Source organism: Phacochoerus africanus, chromosome 1, assembly GCF_016906955.1.
Source record: "Phacochoerus africanus isolate WHEZ1 chromosome 1, ROS_Pafr_v1, whole genome shotgun sequence".
In the NCBI taxonomy this organism is placed as follows: domain Eukaryota; kingdom Metazoa; phylum Chordata; class Mammalia; order Artiodactyla; family Suidae; genus Phacochoerus; species Phacochoerus africanus.
This window is the reverse complement of record NC_062544.1, coordinates 22950189-22967720: the sequence shown is the minus strand read 5'-3', so window position 1 is coordinate 22967720 and position 17532 is coordinate 22950189.

Here is a 17532-nt window from a genome sequence, read left to right as displayed (position 1 = left end):
TTCAATTTGGGAACTTTCAACTAATTTATCTTCATACTTACTGATTCTTTCCTTGGCCATGACCAGTCTAGTGATGAGACCATCATAGGCATCCTTCCTTGGCATTACAGTGTTTTGTTTTTTTTTTTAAGTATATATAATGATTTTTAATTTTTTTCCATTATAACTGGTTTACAGTGTTCTGTCAATTTTCTACTGTACAGCATGGTGACCCAGTTACACATACATGTACACATTCTTTTTTCTCACATTATCATGCTCAATCATAAGTGACTAGACATAGTTTCCAGTGCTACACAGCAGGATATCATTGCTAATCCATTCCAAAAGCAATAGTCTGCATCAATTAACCCCAAGCTCCCAATCCATCCCATTCCTTCCCCCTCCCTCTTGGCAACCACAAGTCTATTCTCCAAGTCCATGATTTTCTTTTCTGTGGAAAGGTTCCTTTGTGCTGTATATTAGATTCCAGATATATGATATCATACAGTATTTGTCTTTCTCCTTCTGACTTATTTCACTCAGGATGAGAGTCTCTAGTTCCATCCATGTTGCCACAAATGGCATTATTTTGTTCTTTTTTATGGCTGAGTAGTATTCTATTGTGTATATATATACCACATCTTCCTAATCCCATCACCTATGGATGGACATTTGGATTGTTTCCAAGGCTTGGCTATTGTGAATAATTCTGCAATGAACATGTGGGTGCATGTGTCTTTTTCAAGGAAAGTTTTGTCTGGATATATGCCCAAGAGTGGGAATGCTGGGTCATATGGTAGTTCTATGTATGGTTTTCTCAGGTACCTCCATACTCTTCTCCATAGAGGTTGTACCAGCTTACATTCTCACAAAAAGTGCAGGAAGGTTCCCTTTTCTCCACACCCCCTCCAGCATTTGTTATTTGTGGACTTATTAATGACGGCCATTCTGACTGGTGTGAGGTGGGATCTCATAGTAGTTTTTATTTGCATTTCTCTAATAATCAGTGATGTCAAGCATTTTTTCATGTGCTTGTTGGCCATCTGTATATCTTCCTTGGAGAAATGTCTATTCAGGTCTTTTGCCCATTTTTCCATTGGGTTGTTGGCTTTTTTGCTGTTGAGTTGTATTAAGTTGTTTGTATATTTTAGAGATTAAGCCCTTGTCTGTTGCATTGCTTGAAACCATTTTCTCCCATTCTGTAAATTGTCTTTTTGGTTTCCTTTGCTATGCAAAAGCTTGTCAGTTTGATTAAGTCCCATTGGTTTATTTTTGCTTTTATTTCTGTTGCCTTGGGAGACTGACCTGAGAAAATATTCATGAGGTTGATGTCAGAGAATGTTTTGCCTATGTTCTCTTCCAGGAGTTTGATGTTGTCTTGTCTTATATTTAAGTCTTTAAGCCATTTTGGGTTTATTTTTGTGCATGGTGTGAGGGTGTGTTCTAGTTACATTGATTTACATCCAGCTGTCCAGGTTTCTCAGCAATCCTTGCTGAAAAGACTATCTTTTTCCCATTTTATGTTCTTGCCTCCTTTGTCAAAGATTAATTGACCATAGGTGTCTGGGTTTATTTCTGGGTTCTCTATTCTGTTCCCTTGGTCTGTCTGTCTGTTTTGGTACCAGTATCACACTGTCTTGATGACTGTGGCTTTGTAATATTGCCTGAAGTCTGGAATAGTTATGCCTCCTGTTTGCTTTTTGTTCCTCAGGATTGCTTTGTCAATTTGGGGTCTTTTGTGGTTCCATATAAATTTTTGGATTGTTGTTCTAGTTCTGTGAAAATTGTCATGGGTAATTTGATAGGGATTGCATTGAATCTGTAGATTGCTTTGGGTAGTATGTCCATTTTTACAATATTAATTTTTCCAACACAGGAGGATGGAATATCTTTCCATTTCTTTACATCTTCTTTAATTTCCTTGATTAATGTTTTATAGTTCTTAGCATATAAGATTTTTACCTCCTTCGTCAGGTTTATTCCCAGGTATTTGATTTTTTTTGGGGGGGGGGATTTTAAAAGGTATCGTATTTTTGTATTCCTTTTCTAATATTTCATCATTAGTATACAGAAATGTGACTGATTTCTGAATGTTAATCTTGTATCCTGCTACTTTGCTGAATTTGTTGATCAGTTTGAGTAGTTTTTGGGTTGAGTCCTTAGGGTTTTCTATATATAGTATCATGTCATTTGCATACAGTGACAGTTTTACCTCTTCTCTTCCTATTTGGATGCCTTTTATTTCTTTTGTTTGTCTGATTGCTGTGGCTAGGACTTTTTTTTTCCCCTAGCATTTCCTTTTGATTCTTTGTTAGAGTATACAGCTCTCTTATTATATTGACCATCTGTTCTTGCATGTTGTCTCTTTTTTCTGCTAGAGGTCGTATCATATTGATCACAGTTAGTTAAAATTTCTCTCACTGATAATGCCAAAATCTTTGCCATATTTGAGTCTAGTTCTCATGTTTTCTTTGTCACATAGGACCAGATTTTTCCTGTAGCACACCTTGTAAGTAATAAGAACTGAAATAAACTAGTCTTTAGCCTAAGGTTTTATATTAATCTGGCCTGGGTTAGTCTTTACTCTTGTTTTAGCTATAGATACCAGAGGCTTCAAAATTCACTAGAAACCTTGATTTTAATTCTCCTATTGTCTTTGGAGTTCCCTATGAACTCCTCCTCAGATCAAGACTGTCTTGCAGCTTTTTAGCTTTAACACACTATTATTATTATATTGGAAACGTGTTCATGTGGTGATAAAATATAGGACAGGGGAGACAGGTCATATTCATACAATTACATAGCAATCATTTGGTAGTCACATGTCCTGTGTGATGAGCTTCATGAAATATTTCTTAGATCCTTACTCCTAGCCCTCCAGAAGTTATTTCCCCACTTTGGATGAGGTTCTGGTAAAGTATTTTCTGGAGAATAGACCTTAATTAGGGAGAATTTACTAGGCATATTCCACAATGCTTACCCTTCCCCTTTCCAGAGACATGAGGGGATCTTTCCTGGCTTTTTACCATGAGAAACGTGGGGTTCCTGGAGGTAAAACTCATTCAGGCGTGGGGGACCCCCTGAGACCATGGCCTCCATGAGTTTATCACTCTCAAGAAAATTCACACACAGTCTCCAATAATGTGTTACAATCAGCATCTAAGTGTTCCTACCAGATTATGGCTCCAGCAGCTTCTGTTCTAGCATGCAGACCTTGGCCATGCGTCTCTGGATTCTCCCTTCTCCCTAGATTTTGTGGTGATACTTCACTCTGCAGCCTCAGTTCACTGATGGATTTAAAAAAAAGATAATACTTTCAGTTTATTCATTTTTTTTTAAAGAATGAGTGTGATAACTTCCAATATTTTAACATGTTGTAGCTAAAATCTGAGGTTTAATAACATTTTTATGGAGTACTTTTAAGAAAAATAGGAGCATATTTTAAAACATGATATAGAGTATGTTATTTACAGTCACATATATACATATATGATGGAAAAGATATACCAAATTATTAATAGTTTGTATTTCAGAGTCCTGGGGTGAAAGGTTTACTTTCATCTTACTTCTTTCAATGTGTTTTCTAAATGTTTTGTAATGAACTATGTATCATTTTGAAAATACATTATTTTTATCTTTTTATTATCAAATATTTTAAACATACACAAAAATAGTAATAAACAACTAGCCTTCTTTAGAGTAACTGCTCTGGTACTTCCTAAGTTTTATATTTTTAGTTGCTATGCATGCACATAAAGCTTTTGTGCTCTAAAAATTTACAAAAATGATATTTACTACATATATCTTCCTGTAACTTGCACATCCCAGTTGAAGATGTGTACGCCTATGACCCCAGATTTTTCTTGTTTTACATAAATTCCCTAAAGATAACCCCTCATGAGTGCATAATGAAACATGTTTAAAATAACATCTATTTTTGTACTATTATATCAGGGCAATAAATAAATAAAAACAACCTAAATTTCCATCAGTTAGAGAGTAGATAATAAGTCAGCATATTCATATAAATGAATAGTGTAGAAAAATTAAAATAGATTAATTAGATCTCCATGCTATCAACACAGGTAAATCTCAAATAGCATTTACTGAGTAAAAATAATTATAAATATTTAAATAAAAAGAGCATTTATTCTGTACAATTGCTCCTAAATAATAGTAATACTCTCTTTTTAATAATTCAACAGCAATCCTGGAGTTCTTTTCAGTTTATCACTTTCTTCATCCTCAACTATTTCAACAATTGGATGTGATATCATCCAATATTTGGATTTCACATTTTAGTCATTATTTTCTCTCATCTTGCCCACATTTAAACACTTCTTGATGTTATCCTGAACTAAGTAATATCCAGGATGACAGTCTCCAAAATTCTAGTGCACCATCACCATCCCTCTTTTATTCCCCCTGTCATTGTAGTCTTGCTGAAAATGTTACTTTGTCTTCATGATAATCCTCACATCTCCAGCTTCCTACTGTTTCCCCTTTCCATAAGACATCGGAGTATCTCACTTGCCTCTTATCTCAGTCTCGATATCAACTTTAGCTATTTTACTGGTATTCTCATTAATACCACAGATTCATGTCTCTTCCCACCCCCTTTTTTTCTGACTTAACAACTCTATTGCTTTTCAACCTTGAGTCAATTTCTCCTCTCTCTCAATTCATTTTTCATATTCACTGGCTACTGATCGCTGCTGGGGGAAGTTACAGAATCAGGTACAGCATGAAACCCACTAATTCCTAACACAACTGAGCTCATAAGGCTGCTCGGTAACTATTATGCATGTATTGTTTTCTTATTACATACCTGCAGAGGTTTCAAATCTTTTCTGGTTTTCTCAAATTACCAAAACCCCTGATTATTTTACTGACTAGAATTAGTCTTGATATCCCATTGTCTTCAGCTTTACTGAGAATATTAAGTTTAATTTCTCTTTCTCTTCTATATCTCAATATTATTCTGTACCTTCAACCAGTATTTCCTTCCTCCTTCTTCTTGTAGAAGAAATATGACTCTCTCCTGTCAAAACTAACAGCTACTTGTGTGCCTTTGTTTTGACATCCTACATGTGTCATCATGATTTTACTTTTACCTTTCATATTGTCGATTTCCCCTTTCTTCAAAGCCCCTTCTCTCCTGCTTACACATGTACTTAGATCTCCCCTCTCCAAATAGAATTTTATATTTTTCTTGCTGTTCCCTTGTTATCACCCAATTTCTCTTTTTCTCTCTTTTAACACTCTTACTGGCCAAAACGTTCATATAATATTTTAAAATTTTAAATTCAGACTTAAATCACAGAAAATAATATAAAAGGCTACCAAAATTGAGATTAATATTAATATTTATCACACATTTAAAATATTTCAATAGGAACTAATAAAACATAACACTAAAATCTTTAATACCCAAACCTTCCTTTACTCCCTTCCCAGACGATGTTAATCCCCTGAAGTAGATAGTGCCATTCTCATGCTTTTTGCTATATTTTGCATTTTTGCATTATATATATTTTTAATAGTATCAAATGATTTTATTTAAAGAAATCTTAAGGAATTCTGGCTGAGTTGTGGCTCAGGTGGTTAAGAACCTGACATAGTGTCCATGAGGATGTGGGTTCAATCCCTGGCTTTGCTCAGTGGGCTAAAGATCCAGTGTTGCTGTGGCTGTGGCATAGGTCTCAGATGCAGCTCAGATCTGGTGTTGCTATGGCTGTGGCATAGGTCTCAGATGCAGCTCAGATCTGGTGTTGCTGTGGCTGTGGCATAGGCCAGCAGCTGTAGGTTGGATTCAATCCCTGGCCCAGGAACTTCCATATGCCACAGGTGTGGCCCAAAACAAAACAAAACACTTAAGCTGCTTATGTATTTATATATAGATACATGTATAAATTTATATGTACACAAACATATTGTATTTTATGTCTTTAAAATTCAATTAGGGTGTCATATATATTCTTTAATTTGTTTTCACTCCACATTAGGTTTTTGAAATTAATTCTTGTTAATACATATAGTACTGGTTTATGTAGAACTGACTTATTCTATTGATGGATTTATATAATTTTCCTTTTTTTTCTACTATTGCAAACAGTGCTGCCAACATCTTGTCATGTACGAGAATTTATTTGTGAAAAGCATCTAGAAATGAAGGTGCTGGTTCAAAGAGTTTGGATTCAGTATTGCTAAGGTGAACTTCAAATTAATTTTTCAAATTTACATTCAAACCAGACTTTGTGTCACTGCTTGTTTCCACGAATCCTCACCAACACTGCATGTTATCAGACTTTTTTTTTTTTTTTGCAAATCAGATGAAAATAAATGCTCTCTTAATTTAGTTTTTCATTTTCTGTTATTAGTATGTAGAACAGTTTCTTCTGTACTGACTGGTCATTTGTGTGTTCTGCTTAACTGTCTGATTATCACTTGCTTTCTTTTTTTTAATCAATTTTCATTCATTTATTTGACAAGTACTTGTTGAATATCCATTATTTATAGGCACACTTTTACATGCTAGAGAAACATAATGAACAAAACAAAAATGTTTGCCTTTTTGGAATTAACATTTCTGAAGGGGTGTAGATAAAGAATGTGAAAAAAATAACTAAAATAAATACTGTGCTGCAAGGTGATACATAAAATGGAAATAAAAGTAGAGAACAGAAAAGGGAATTGTGCAAGTTGTAGTATAAAATATTGTGGTTCTTGGTCAGAGGAGTCCTCATTGAAGGGCGATTTGATCATACTTGAAACTGCCAGGGAATTTGGCCAGTTTCTCACATAATAAAGCAGTTCAGACAAAGGAAACTGATAGAACAAAATCCTTAAGGTGGGTATATGGTAGTCAAGGCTTAAGAACAGAAATACTAGCATATGAATGGACCAGAGTGAGTCAGGGAGGAAAAAGGTGGCATGGAGATAAAGGAACTACTGCAAGGTTCTGAGCTATGATCTGCCCTGAGGTTGTAATCTATCATGTGGCTTCTGCGTAAGAATATGATATAAGCAATGAGGCCAGTTAGAGAGCTGTTGTCATCATATTGGCCAGAGATGATGATGACTTGAACCTGGATGGTAGCAATGTACATGATGAAAAGTCGTCAGAGTCTGGACAAGATTTGAAGACTGAGATGGACCAGATGAGAAGTGTTAAGGATGTGTCAAGAATTGCTCTTGGCTACAGTTTGCCTTGAGACACTGGAAGGATACAAGAGCATTAACTGTGATGTGGAAGGGTGGGGTCACAGTTTGAGATACCTATTAGTCATCAAAGCTATTGTTGGCATAGGATGGATAAAATAAGCAAGGAAATAATTCAGAAGGAAAAGAGAGCCAAAGACTTGCTCTGTGCTAGTTTTGCAAAGTTTTGTAGGAATTGTTAATATATTAGGTTAGGGGAATGTAATCCTTTGAGAATTACATGGGGGGCAAAATTGTCTCAGCCTGAGACTTCCAACTTCATTTTGTTCATGGCATATTTTACAATAAATTCCAAACTTAATATAATTAAATTTATAAATCTGGTTATAATCTGAATTTGGGGGGTTATAATTTTTTCATAAAATTTAAGCCATCTTTTGTTACATTTATTCCTCGTTATCTCATAGGCTTGAATGGTATCATCTCTAGAATTATATTTCTTTTTATTGCTGATGTATAAGAATACTACGACATTTTGTATATAGCTCTTCTGGGTTCCAATGATTTGTCTTTAGATTCTCTTGTGGGTAATAAATGTATCATTTATTCCTTTCCATTCCTTATATACATTCTAAAAAACTCTTTGCAATAGTTAGGATCATTATAAAATGTGGAGGAAAAAAGAGAAAAGAGGACTCATTGACTTTTTACTTTAAAATGAGAATTTTTACCTTTGATTATTAAGATGCTCATTGTAAGTTTTGGGTAGATAACTTTATCACATTAAGGATGTCTTAGAGTCCCTAGATTCTATTTTTTTAAATAAGAAATGGGTGTCTAATTTTATCAAATTATTTTATTTTGTATCCTTTGAGATGACCATCTAATTCTTTCTCCTTTAACCTGTTAACATATTTAATTACATTAACAGTTTTTCTAATGCTAAACCATCCATGAATTCTTGAGGGAAAACCTATCTGGTGACAAAGTATTTCTTACACATTTATTTGGCATGTTAATATTCTATCTAGGATTTCTGCATGTAGAATTTTAATTGAGTCAGTCTACATTTTTTTTTAACATATGTTTCTTGTTTCATTTGGGTGTCAAGGTTATATATCACCTTTAAAGTTGCAAAATATTCCATCTTTTCATCTCTTTTAAACTGCATATAAAAGCCAAAGACTTCATGCTAGTGGGAAAGTTTGGCTAAATTCACCTCTAAAATGATCTGGACCCATGGAGGTCCATTCTATTCACCTATATATTGTATATTTCTATAGTTTATGTGAACAGAGCCTCTAATGGGTCTCTTAACATCCTCCTTGACAGGATGATCTTTGTAAAATTTCAATCAAGCCATGTCACTTTCTAATGGTTTCCTATGGCCTGTGCGGCCCTGAGTGATATGGCCCAGCCTGCCTCTCTGACCTCATCTGCCACCATTCCCTCCCTAAGCCAATATGTTTCAAGATTAGTGGTTCTCATTCTATTCTTCAAGCTCACCAAGATCATTCCCAGTTCAGGGCCCTTGCCCTTTGCTGTGTTGTCTCCTTGGAATGCTCTTTCCTTAGATGTGAGGTTGGCTGTCTCAATCTCATATTTCCTATTACATTTTGGGCATCACCTTTCAGAAAGGCTTCATCTGACTTCACTGTGTAAAAGATCAACTGCTTTCCTAGTCCCTCGCTACCCATGACATTGTCCTGGTTGTTGTTGTTGTTGTTGTTTCCAACTAAACAAAACTTTATTCAATTTACAAGACACCTAGAATATTTAGCTCTAAAGTTTATTCTAGTTTCCAACACTTTTTTTAAGTTTGCTACTTTTGAATATCTGAAGCATTGAAATATACCTGGACAATCATTCAAAACAGAACCATGCAACTACTCTTGTTTTCCATTAAATACATAATAATGCTATTACTTTAGATTTTTAATTCTGTAACAGGTTTAAATAAAACTAATTATTCCATTATAAATTCATATATATGGTTAGTTAAAAATAGACATTTGATTCCTTTAAGCATACAAAAATCTATACTATTTCTTTTTATTTATTTATTAATTTATTTATTTTTATTACTCAAATGAATTTATCACATCTGTAGTTGTGTAATGATCATAACAATCTGATTTCACAGGATTTCCATCCCACAGCCCAAGCACATTCCCCCACCCCCCAAACTGTCTCCTCCAGGGACCATAAGTTTTTCAATGTCTGTGAGTCAGTATCTGTTCTGTAAAAAAGTTCAGTCTGTCCCTTTTTCAGATTCCACATGTCAGCGAAAGCATTTGATGTTGGTGTCTCATTATGGCTGACTTCACTTAGCATGATAATTTCTAGGTCCATCCATGTTGCTAAATATGCAGGTATTTTGTTCGTTTTAATGTCTGAGTAATACTCCATTGTGTACATGTACCACATCTTCTTGATCCACTCTGTTGATGGACATTTAGATTGTTTCCATGTCTTGGCTATTGTAAATAGTGCTGCAATGAACATCAGGGTACATGTATCTTTGCAAGTTGTGGTTTTCTCTGGGTAGATGCCCAGGAGTGGGACTGCTGGATCAAATGGTAGTTCTATGTTTAGTTTTCTTTTTTTTGCTGTTTTGTTTTGTTTTGTTTTGTCTTTTTTTTGCCATTTCTTGGGCCACTTCCGCAGCATATGGAGGTTCCCAGGCTAGGGGTCTAATTGAAGCTGTAGCTGCCAGCCTACGCCAGAGCCACAGCAACTCGGGATCAGAGCCACGTCTGCGACCTACCACAGCTCACAGGAACACCGGATCCTTAGCCCACTCAGCAAGGGCAGGGATCGAACCCGCAACCTCATGGTTCCTAGTTGGATTCGTTACCCACTGCGCTATGATGGGAACTCCTATGTTTAGTTTTCTGAGGAATCTCCATACTGTTTTCCACAGTGGTTGCACCAATTTACAATCCCCACTAACAGTGTACTAGGGTTCCTTTTTCTCCACACCCTCTCCAGCACTCATTGTTTGTAGACGTTTTGATGATGGCCATTCTGGCTGGTGTAAGGTGGTACCTCATAGTGGATTTGATTTGCATCTCTCTAATAATGAGTGATGTTGAACATCTTTTCATGCGTTTTTTGGCCATCTGTATGTCTTCTTTGGAGAACTGTCTGTTTAGGTCTTCTGCCCATTTTTTTGATGGGGTTTGTTTTTTTGATATGGAGCTGCAGAAGGTGTTTATAAATTTTGGAGATTAATCCCTTGTCAGTTGATTCACTTGCAATGATTTTCTCCCTCCTGTGGGTTGTCTTCTCATTTTGATTAGGGTTTCCTTTGCTGTGCAGAAACTTTGAAGTTTGATTAGGTCCCACTTGTTTATTTTTGTTTTTATTGTAAAATACTCTAAGAGGTGGATCTGAGAAGGTGTTGCTGTCATTTATGTCAGAGAGTGTTTGGCCTTTGTTTTCCTCTAAGAGTTTTATAGTGTCTGGGCTTATATCCAGGTCTTTAATCCATTTGGAGTTTATTTTTGTGTATGGTATTAGGGAGTGCTCTAATTTCATTCTTTCACATGTGGCTGTCCAGTTTTCCCAGCACCACTTACTGAACAAGCTGTCCTTTCTCCGTTGAATATCCTTGCCTCCTTTGTCATAGATTAGTTGGCTATAGGTGCATGGGTTTAATTCCGGGCTTTCTATCCTGTTCCACTGATCTATATTTCTGTCTTTGTGCCAGTACCATATGGTTTTGATGACTGTTGCTTTGTAGTAACAAAGGGAGCCTGATTCCTCCAGCTCCATTTTTCTTTTTCAGGATGTCTTTGGCTATTCTGGGTCTTTTGTGCTTCCAAACAACCTTTTAAATATTTTGTTCGAGTTCAGTGAAAAATGTCCTTGGTAATTTGATAGGGATTGCATTGACTCTGTAGATTGCCTTAGGTAGTATAGTCATTTTGATAATATTAACTCTTCCAGTCCACGAGCATGGTATATCTTTCCATCTCTTTGTGTCATCTTTGATTTCTTTCATCAGTGTCTTATAGTTTTCAGAGTACAGGTCTTTTGTCTCTTTAGGTAGGTTTACTCCTAGGTATTTGATTCTTTTGGATGTGATGGTAAATGGGATTGCGTCCCTAATTTCTTTTTCTGCTCTTTCATTGTTAGTGTATAGAAATGCCATCGATTTCTGTGTATTAATTTTGTATCCTGTGACTTTGCCAAATTCGTGGATGAGCTCTAACAGTTTTCTGGTAGAGTCTTTAGGGTTCTCTAGGTATAGTATCATGTCATCTGCAAATAGGGATAGTTTCACTTCTTCCTTTCCAATTTGGATTCCTTTCATCTCTTTTTCTTCTCTGATTGCTGTGGCTAGGACTTCCAGAACTATGTTGAAGAGTAGTGGCGAGAGCGGACATCCTTTTCTTGTTCCTGATCTCAGCAGGAATTCTTTCAGCTTTTCACCATTGAGGATGATGTTCACTGTGGGTTTGTCATATATGGCCTTTATGATGTTGAGGTAGGTTCCCATTATGCCCACTTTCTGAAGGGTTTTTATCAGAAATAGGTGTTGGATTTTGTCAAAGGATTTTTCCATATCTATTGAGAGGATCATATGGTTTTTATTCTTCAGTTTGTTAATGTGGTGTATCACTCTGATGGATTTGCAGATATTGAAGAACTCTTGCATTCCTGGGATCAATCCCACTTGATCATGATGTATAATCCTTTTAATATATTGTTGGATGTGGTTTGCTAGTATTTTGTTGAGGATTTTTGCATCAATGTTGATCCGTGATACTGGCCTGTAGTTATCTTTTTTTGTGGAGTCTTTGTCTGGTTTTGATACCAGGGTGATGGTGGCCTCATAGAATGAGTTTGAGAGTATCCCTTCTGCAATTTTCTGTATTAGTTTCAGAAGGAGAGGTGTTAGCTCTTCTCTAAATGTGTTATAGAATTCGCCTGTGAAGCCCTCTGGTCCTGGACTTTTGTTTGTTGGGAGTTTTTTAATCACAGTTTCAATTTCAGTTGTTGTGATTGGTCCATTCATCTTTTCTATTTCGTCTTGGTTTAGTCTTGGAAGATTGTACTTCTATAAGTATTTGTCTGTTTCTTCTAGGTTTTCTGTTTTATTGGCATATAGTTGCATATAGTAGTCTCTTATGATCCTTTGTGTTTCTGTGATGTCCGTTGTTACTTCTCCTTTTTTCATTTCTAATTTTATTGATTCGAGTCTTCTCTCTTTTTTGTTTGATAAGTCTGGCTAGGGGTTTATCAATTTTGTGGATCTTTTCAACGAACCAGCTTTTTGTTTCATTGACCTTTTCTATGATTTTCTTTGTTTCTATTTCATTGATTTCTGCCCTGATCTTTATGATTTCTTTCCTTCTACTAACTTTAGGTCTTGTCTGTTCTTCTCTCTTGAGCTGCTTTAGATGTAAAGTTAGCTTGTTTATTTGAGCTTTTTCTTGTTTCCTGAGGTGGGCTTGCATTGCTATAAACTTTCCTCTTAGAACGGCTTTTGCTCCATCCCATAGGTTTTGGAGAGTCATATCTTTGTTGCTGTTTGCTGCTAGGTACTAAATTTCCTCTTTGATTTCTTCAGTGATCCATTGGTTGTTTAGTACCATGTTGTTTAGTCTCCATGTGTTTCTGTTTTTTTGTAGTTATTTTCTCGTTGATTTCCAGTTGTATAGCATTGTGGTCACAAAAGATGCTTTATATGATTTCAATTTTCTTAAAGTTACTGAGGTTGGATTTGTAGCACAGGATGTGATCAATCTTAGAGAATGTTCCATGTGCGCTTAAGAAGAATGCGTATTCTACTGCTTTTGGATGGAGCGTCCTATAAATATCTATTAAGTCTATCTGATTTAATGCATCATTCAGGGCCTGTGTTTCCTTATGGACTTTCTGTATGGTTGATCTGTCCATTGCTGTAAGTGGGGTGTTATGAAGTCCCCCACTATGATTGTGTTATTGTTGATTTTTCCTTTTAAGGTTGTTAGCAGTTGCCTTATATATTGTGGTGAACCTGTGTTGGGTGCATAGATATTTAAAACTGTTATATCTTCTTCTTGGATTGATCTTTGATCATTATATAATGTCCTTCTTTGTCCCTTAAAATATTCTTCATTTTCAAGTCTATTTTGTCTGATATGAGTATGGCTACTCCAGCTTTCTTTTGATCCCCGTTTGTGTGAAATATTTTCTTCCATCCTCTCACTTTCAATTTGAATGTGTCCCTAGAAGTGAAGTGAGTCTCTTGAAGACAGCATATATATGGGTCTTGTTTTTGTATCCATTCAGCCAGTCTATGTCTTTTGGTTGGGACATTTAGTCCCTTAACATTTAAGGTAAGTATTGATATGTATGTTCTTATTGCCATTTTATTAATTGCTTTGGATTTGCTTTTGTTGCTCTTTTTCCTTTCCTTCTTCTCTTGTTCTTTCCTGCCTATAGGAGTTCCTTTAGTACTTGCTATAAGGCTGGTTTGGTGTTGCTGAATTCTCTCAGCTTTTGCTTATCTGTGAAGGTTTTGCTTTCTCCCTCAAATCTGAATGAGAGCCTTGCTGGGTAGAGGAATCTTGGTTGGAGGTTTTTTTCCTTTCATTATGTTAAGTATATCATGCCACTCCCTTCTGGCCTGCAGAGTTTCTGCTGAAAAATCTGCTGATAACCTTATTGGGGTTTCCTTGTATGTTATTTGTTTCTTTCCCCTCGCTGCTTTCAAGATTTTGTCTTTGTCTTTAATTTTGGTCGGTTTGATTAATATGTGTCTCGATGTATTCCTCCTTTGCTTTATTTTATATGGTACTCGTTGTGCTTCCTGGATTTGAGTGAGTGATTCCTTTCCCATGCTAGGGATGTTTTTGGCTATTATCTCTTTGAATATTTTTTCTGTCCCCTTCTCTCTCTTCTCCTTCTGGCACCCCTATAATATGGATGTTGGTGCGTTTCACATTGTCCAAGAGTTCCCTGAGACTCTCTTCATTACTTTTCAGCCTTTTTTTTCTCTTTTCTGTTCTGCATCTGTAATGTCCACTAATCTGCCCTCCACCTCGCTTATTTGTTCTTCTGCCTGCTGTATTCTGCTGTTAGCTGCTTCTAGGGAATATTTTATTTCAGTCAGTGTATTTTGCATCTCTTCTTGTTTAAGTTTTATATCTTGTATCTCTTTGCTCAGTGTTTCCAGTAAGTTATCCATCTTTGCCTCCAGTTTATTTCCAATGTCTTGCATCCTCTTCAGCATCAACAGTTTAAAGTCTTTTTCCTGGAGGCTGAGAATCTCCTCATGGCTTAGCTGATTTTCTGGGGTTTTTCCTTTCTCCCTCATCTGAGTTATAGTTCTCTGTCTTTTCATTTTTAGAGGTTATTGGTGTGGTGACCTTTTTAGAGATAATAGAGCTGTAGCCACTCTTACTTCTGGTGTCTGCCCCCCTGTGGCTGAAGTTGGTATGGGGGGTTTCCTGTAGGCTTCCTGATGGGAGGGGCTGATGCCTGTCCACTGGTAGGTGGAGCCAATTCTAATCCCTCTGGTGGGTGGGGCTTAGTCTCTGGATGGAATTAGAGGCAGTTGTGTGCCTGAGGGGTCTTTAGGTAGCCTGTTTACTGATGGGTGGGGCTGTGATCCCACCTGGGTTGTTGTTTGCCCTGGGGCTTCTCAGCAGCTGACTGATGGATAGGGCCAGATTTTCCCAAAATGGCCACCTCCATAGAAAGGCATGCTGCTGAATATTCCTGAGAGATTTGCCTTCAATGCCCCTCCCTCACAACAAGGCTCATTCACCCCTGTTTTCCCAGGATGTCTTCCAAGAACTGCAGTCAGGTTTGACCCAGATTCCCATGGAGACTTTGCTTTTCCCTGGGACCCAGTGCACATGAAGATCTGTGTGCACCTTTTAATAATGGGGTCTCTGTTTGCCCCAGTCCCGTGGAGTTCCTGTGCACAAGCCCCACTGGCCTTCAATGCCAGATGTTCCAAGGGCTCTTTCTCCCAGTGCCAGATCCCCACACGTGAGGATTTGATGTGGGGCTCAGAACTCTCACTCCTGTAGGTGAGTCTCTGTGAACCGGTTAGTTTCCAGTCTGTGGAGCTTCCCACCCAGGAGGTATGGGGTTGTTTATATCATGAAATCACTCCTCCTACCTCTTGATGTGTCATCCTCTTTTTCTTCTGGAGTAGGATATCTTTTTTATGGTTTCCAGTCCATTCGGGTGAAGAGTGCTCAGTCTTTAGTTGTGAATTTTGTTGTTGTTAGGCGAGAAGTTGAGCTCCAGTCCTTAATCCTGGATGCTGGTTGTTGTTTTTGTTTGTCTGGTTTTACTAACAATTACCAACATATAAAATTATTTTTTTCCTAAAGATACAAGTATATGAAGTTACTTTTTTCATTGGGTTTTTGGGGTTTGTTTGTGTTACTTCACTGTATTTTCTCCCCTACCATAATGAAAGCTTCATGAAGGCAGGAACTATTCCTCTCTTCTTCACTAAAATGTCTCCAAGTCCTATAACAGTAACACTGAGTACCTGGTACATAAGCTCTCAAATGAATTTATGGAATATTAAAATTAGTGAATAAATGAAAGAACTAAACTCATTCTTCATAAAGAGTAAAGGCTATAAAATCTTAATGTGTGGTGTCTTCAACAATCATTCTAACAGATAGTTAGCGATCACCTACATTGTATCAGACATTGTCCAAGATACTAGATAGACATTGGTGAACAAAAATCCCCCTTCTCTGGTCAAGCTTATACTTCAGTGGTGGACACCAGTGAACAAACAGGTAAACATGTATTCTATCTTTTGTATTCTGGTAAGCCAGAACATAAAAGCTCTTTGGTAGCAGGTACCAATTTCCATGGTGTAAATTTCCCCATTCTAGTCAATTTCAAATTTTAAATGTTAATGTTAAATTAAATGTTTTAATAAGCACCTACAAAATTTCTGAAAACTACAAAATTGGCTTTCATGGGCAGGTATCATTTTGTATGATAGAAATAAGTGCTGTGGGGAAAAATAAAGATGGGTGAATGTGAGGAGTTTCTCAGGAGAGTCACATCTGAGCAGAGACCTGAATGAACTGGGGAACCAGTCTGGTGAGTGTCTGGAGGAAGAGCATTTGAGGCAGAAGGAAAAGAAGAGATGAAGGCCTGAGGTCAGGAGCCCGGCCTGGAACAGCAAAAAGGATGGTGTGATTGGAGCAGAGAGAGCAAGTGGAAAGGATTGTTGAGGTGATATTGGATCAGAGGGCCTTAAAGTCCATTGTAAAGACTTTCTTAATAAGATGGGACACCACTGGATTGGAGCAGAGAAGTAAGAAGATTTAAAATATATAGTCATTCTAAATTATTAAGAATTATTGTCCCATTCTGCCTTTGAAAGGAATAACAAACCCAACATAGATACAGGATAGAATCCCACATAAGTCATTATTAACACAAGTGTATAGGTAGCAAAATCTTTTCATAAACCTGCAGTGGAGTTTTTCCTTTATGAACCTAGGTTACAGATATCTAGGCAGCAAAAATTTTTGTGGATAACATGAAACACTTGTTTGTAGTTCTACCAATGTCTCTCAAGTCTGATAAATGCAAAAATGCAGTTGTTGGCCTATAACTTAGGGCGGACACTGACCAATTATGTCACACTGCAAACTTCCTTGGTAGATTTTTCTATAATACTCATTTGATTTTTAAGGAGACATTCCTGCACAGGTTTAGTAACAGCCTAAATTACAGTCACAGATATTTATTTAAAAACTGATTTTTAATGTTAGGACTAGGTTTTGTTTGTTTGTTTGTTTGTTTTGTTTTTTAGGGCCTTACCTGGGGCACATGGAGGTTCCCAGGCTAGGGATCAAGTTGGAGCTGTAGCCGCCAGCCTACGCCACAGCTACAGCAATGTGGGATCCAAGCCATGTCTGCAAACTACACCACAGCTCATGGCTACACCGGATCCTTAACCCACTGAGTGAGTCCAGGAATTGAACCCACAACCTCATGGTTCATAGTCGGATTCTTTTCCACTGAGCCACAACAGGAACTCCACGACTAGTTTTAATACGAGTGATTTCTGTGTTAATAGCTTTTTAAAGTGCCTCTTAACTGAATAGTATAGCTAAAGAAGTCAGTAACACTGTAAGAAATAATTCTGGATTTTATATCCATAAAAGTCTGGTTTTGGTTTGCAAATTACACTAACAAGTTTGATACATGAGATAGTTCATACCCACTTGGCCTTTTTACAAATGTATGCCCTGACAAGAAGATGCCTCTATAAGAGGCTCTGAATCATTTTGCACAAATTCATAAGAAGCATCAGGGGAAAAAAAAAAGATAAAAGAGTTGCCTCTTACTGAGCACTTACTACTTGCCCAGCATAATGCTAAGAGCTTTGTTTATAGTATCTCC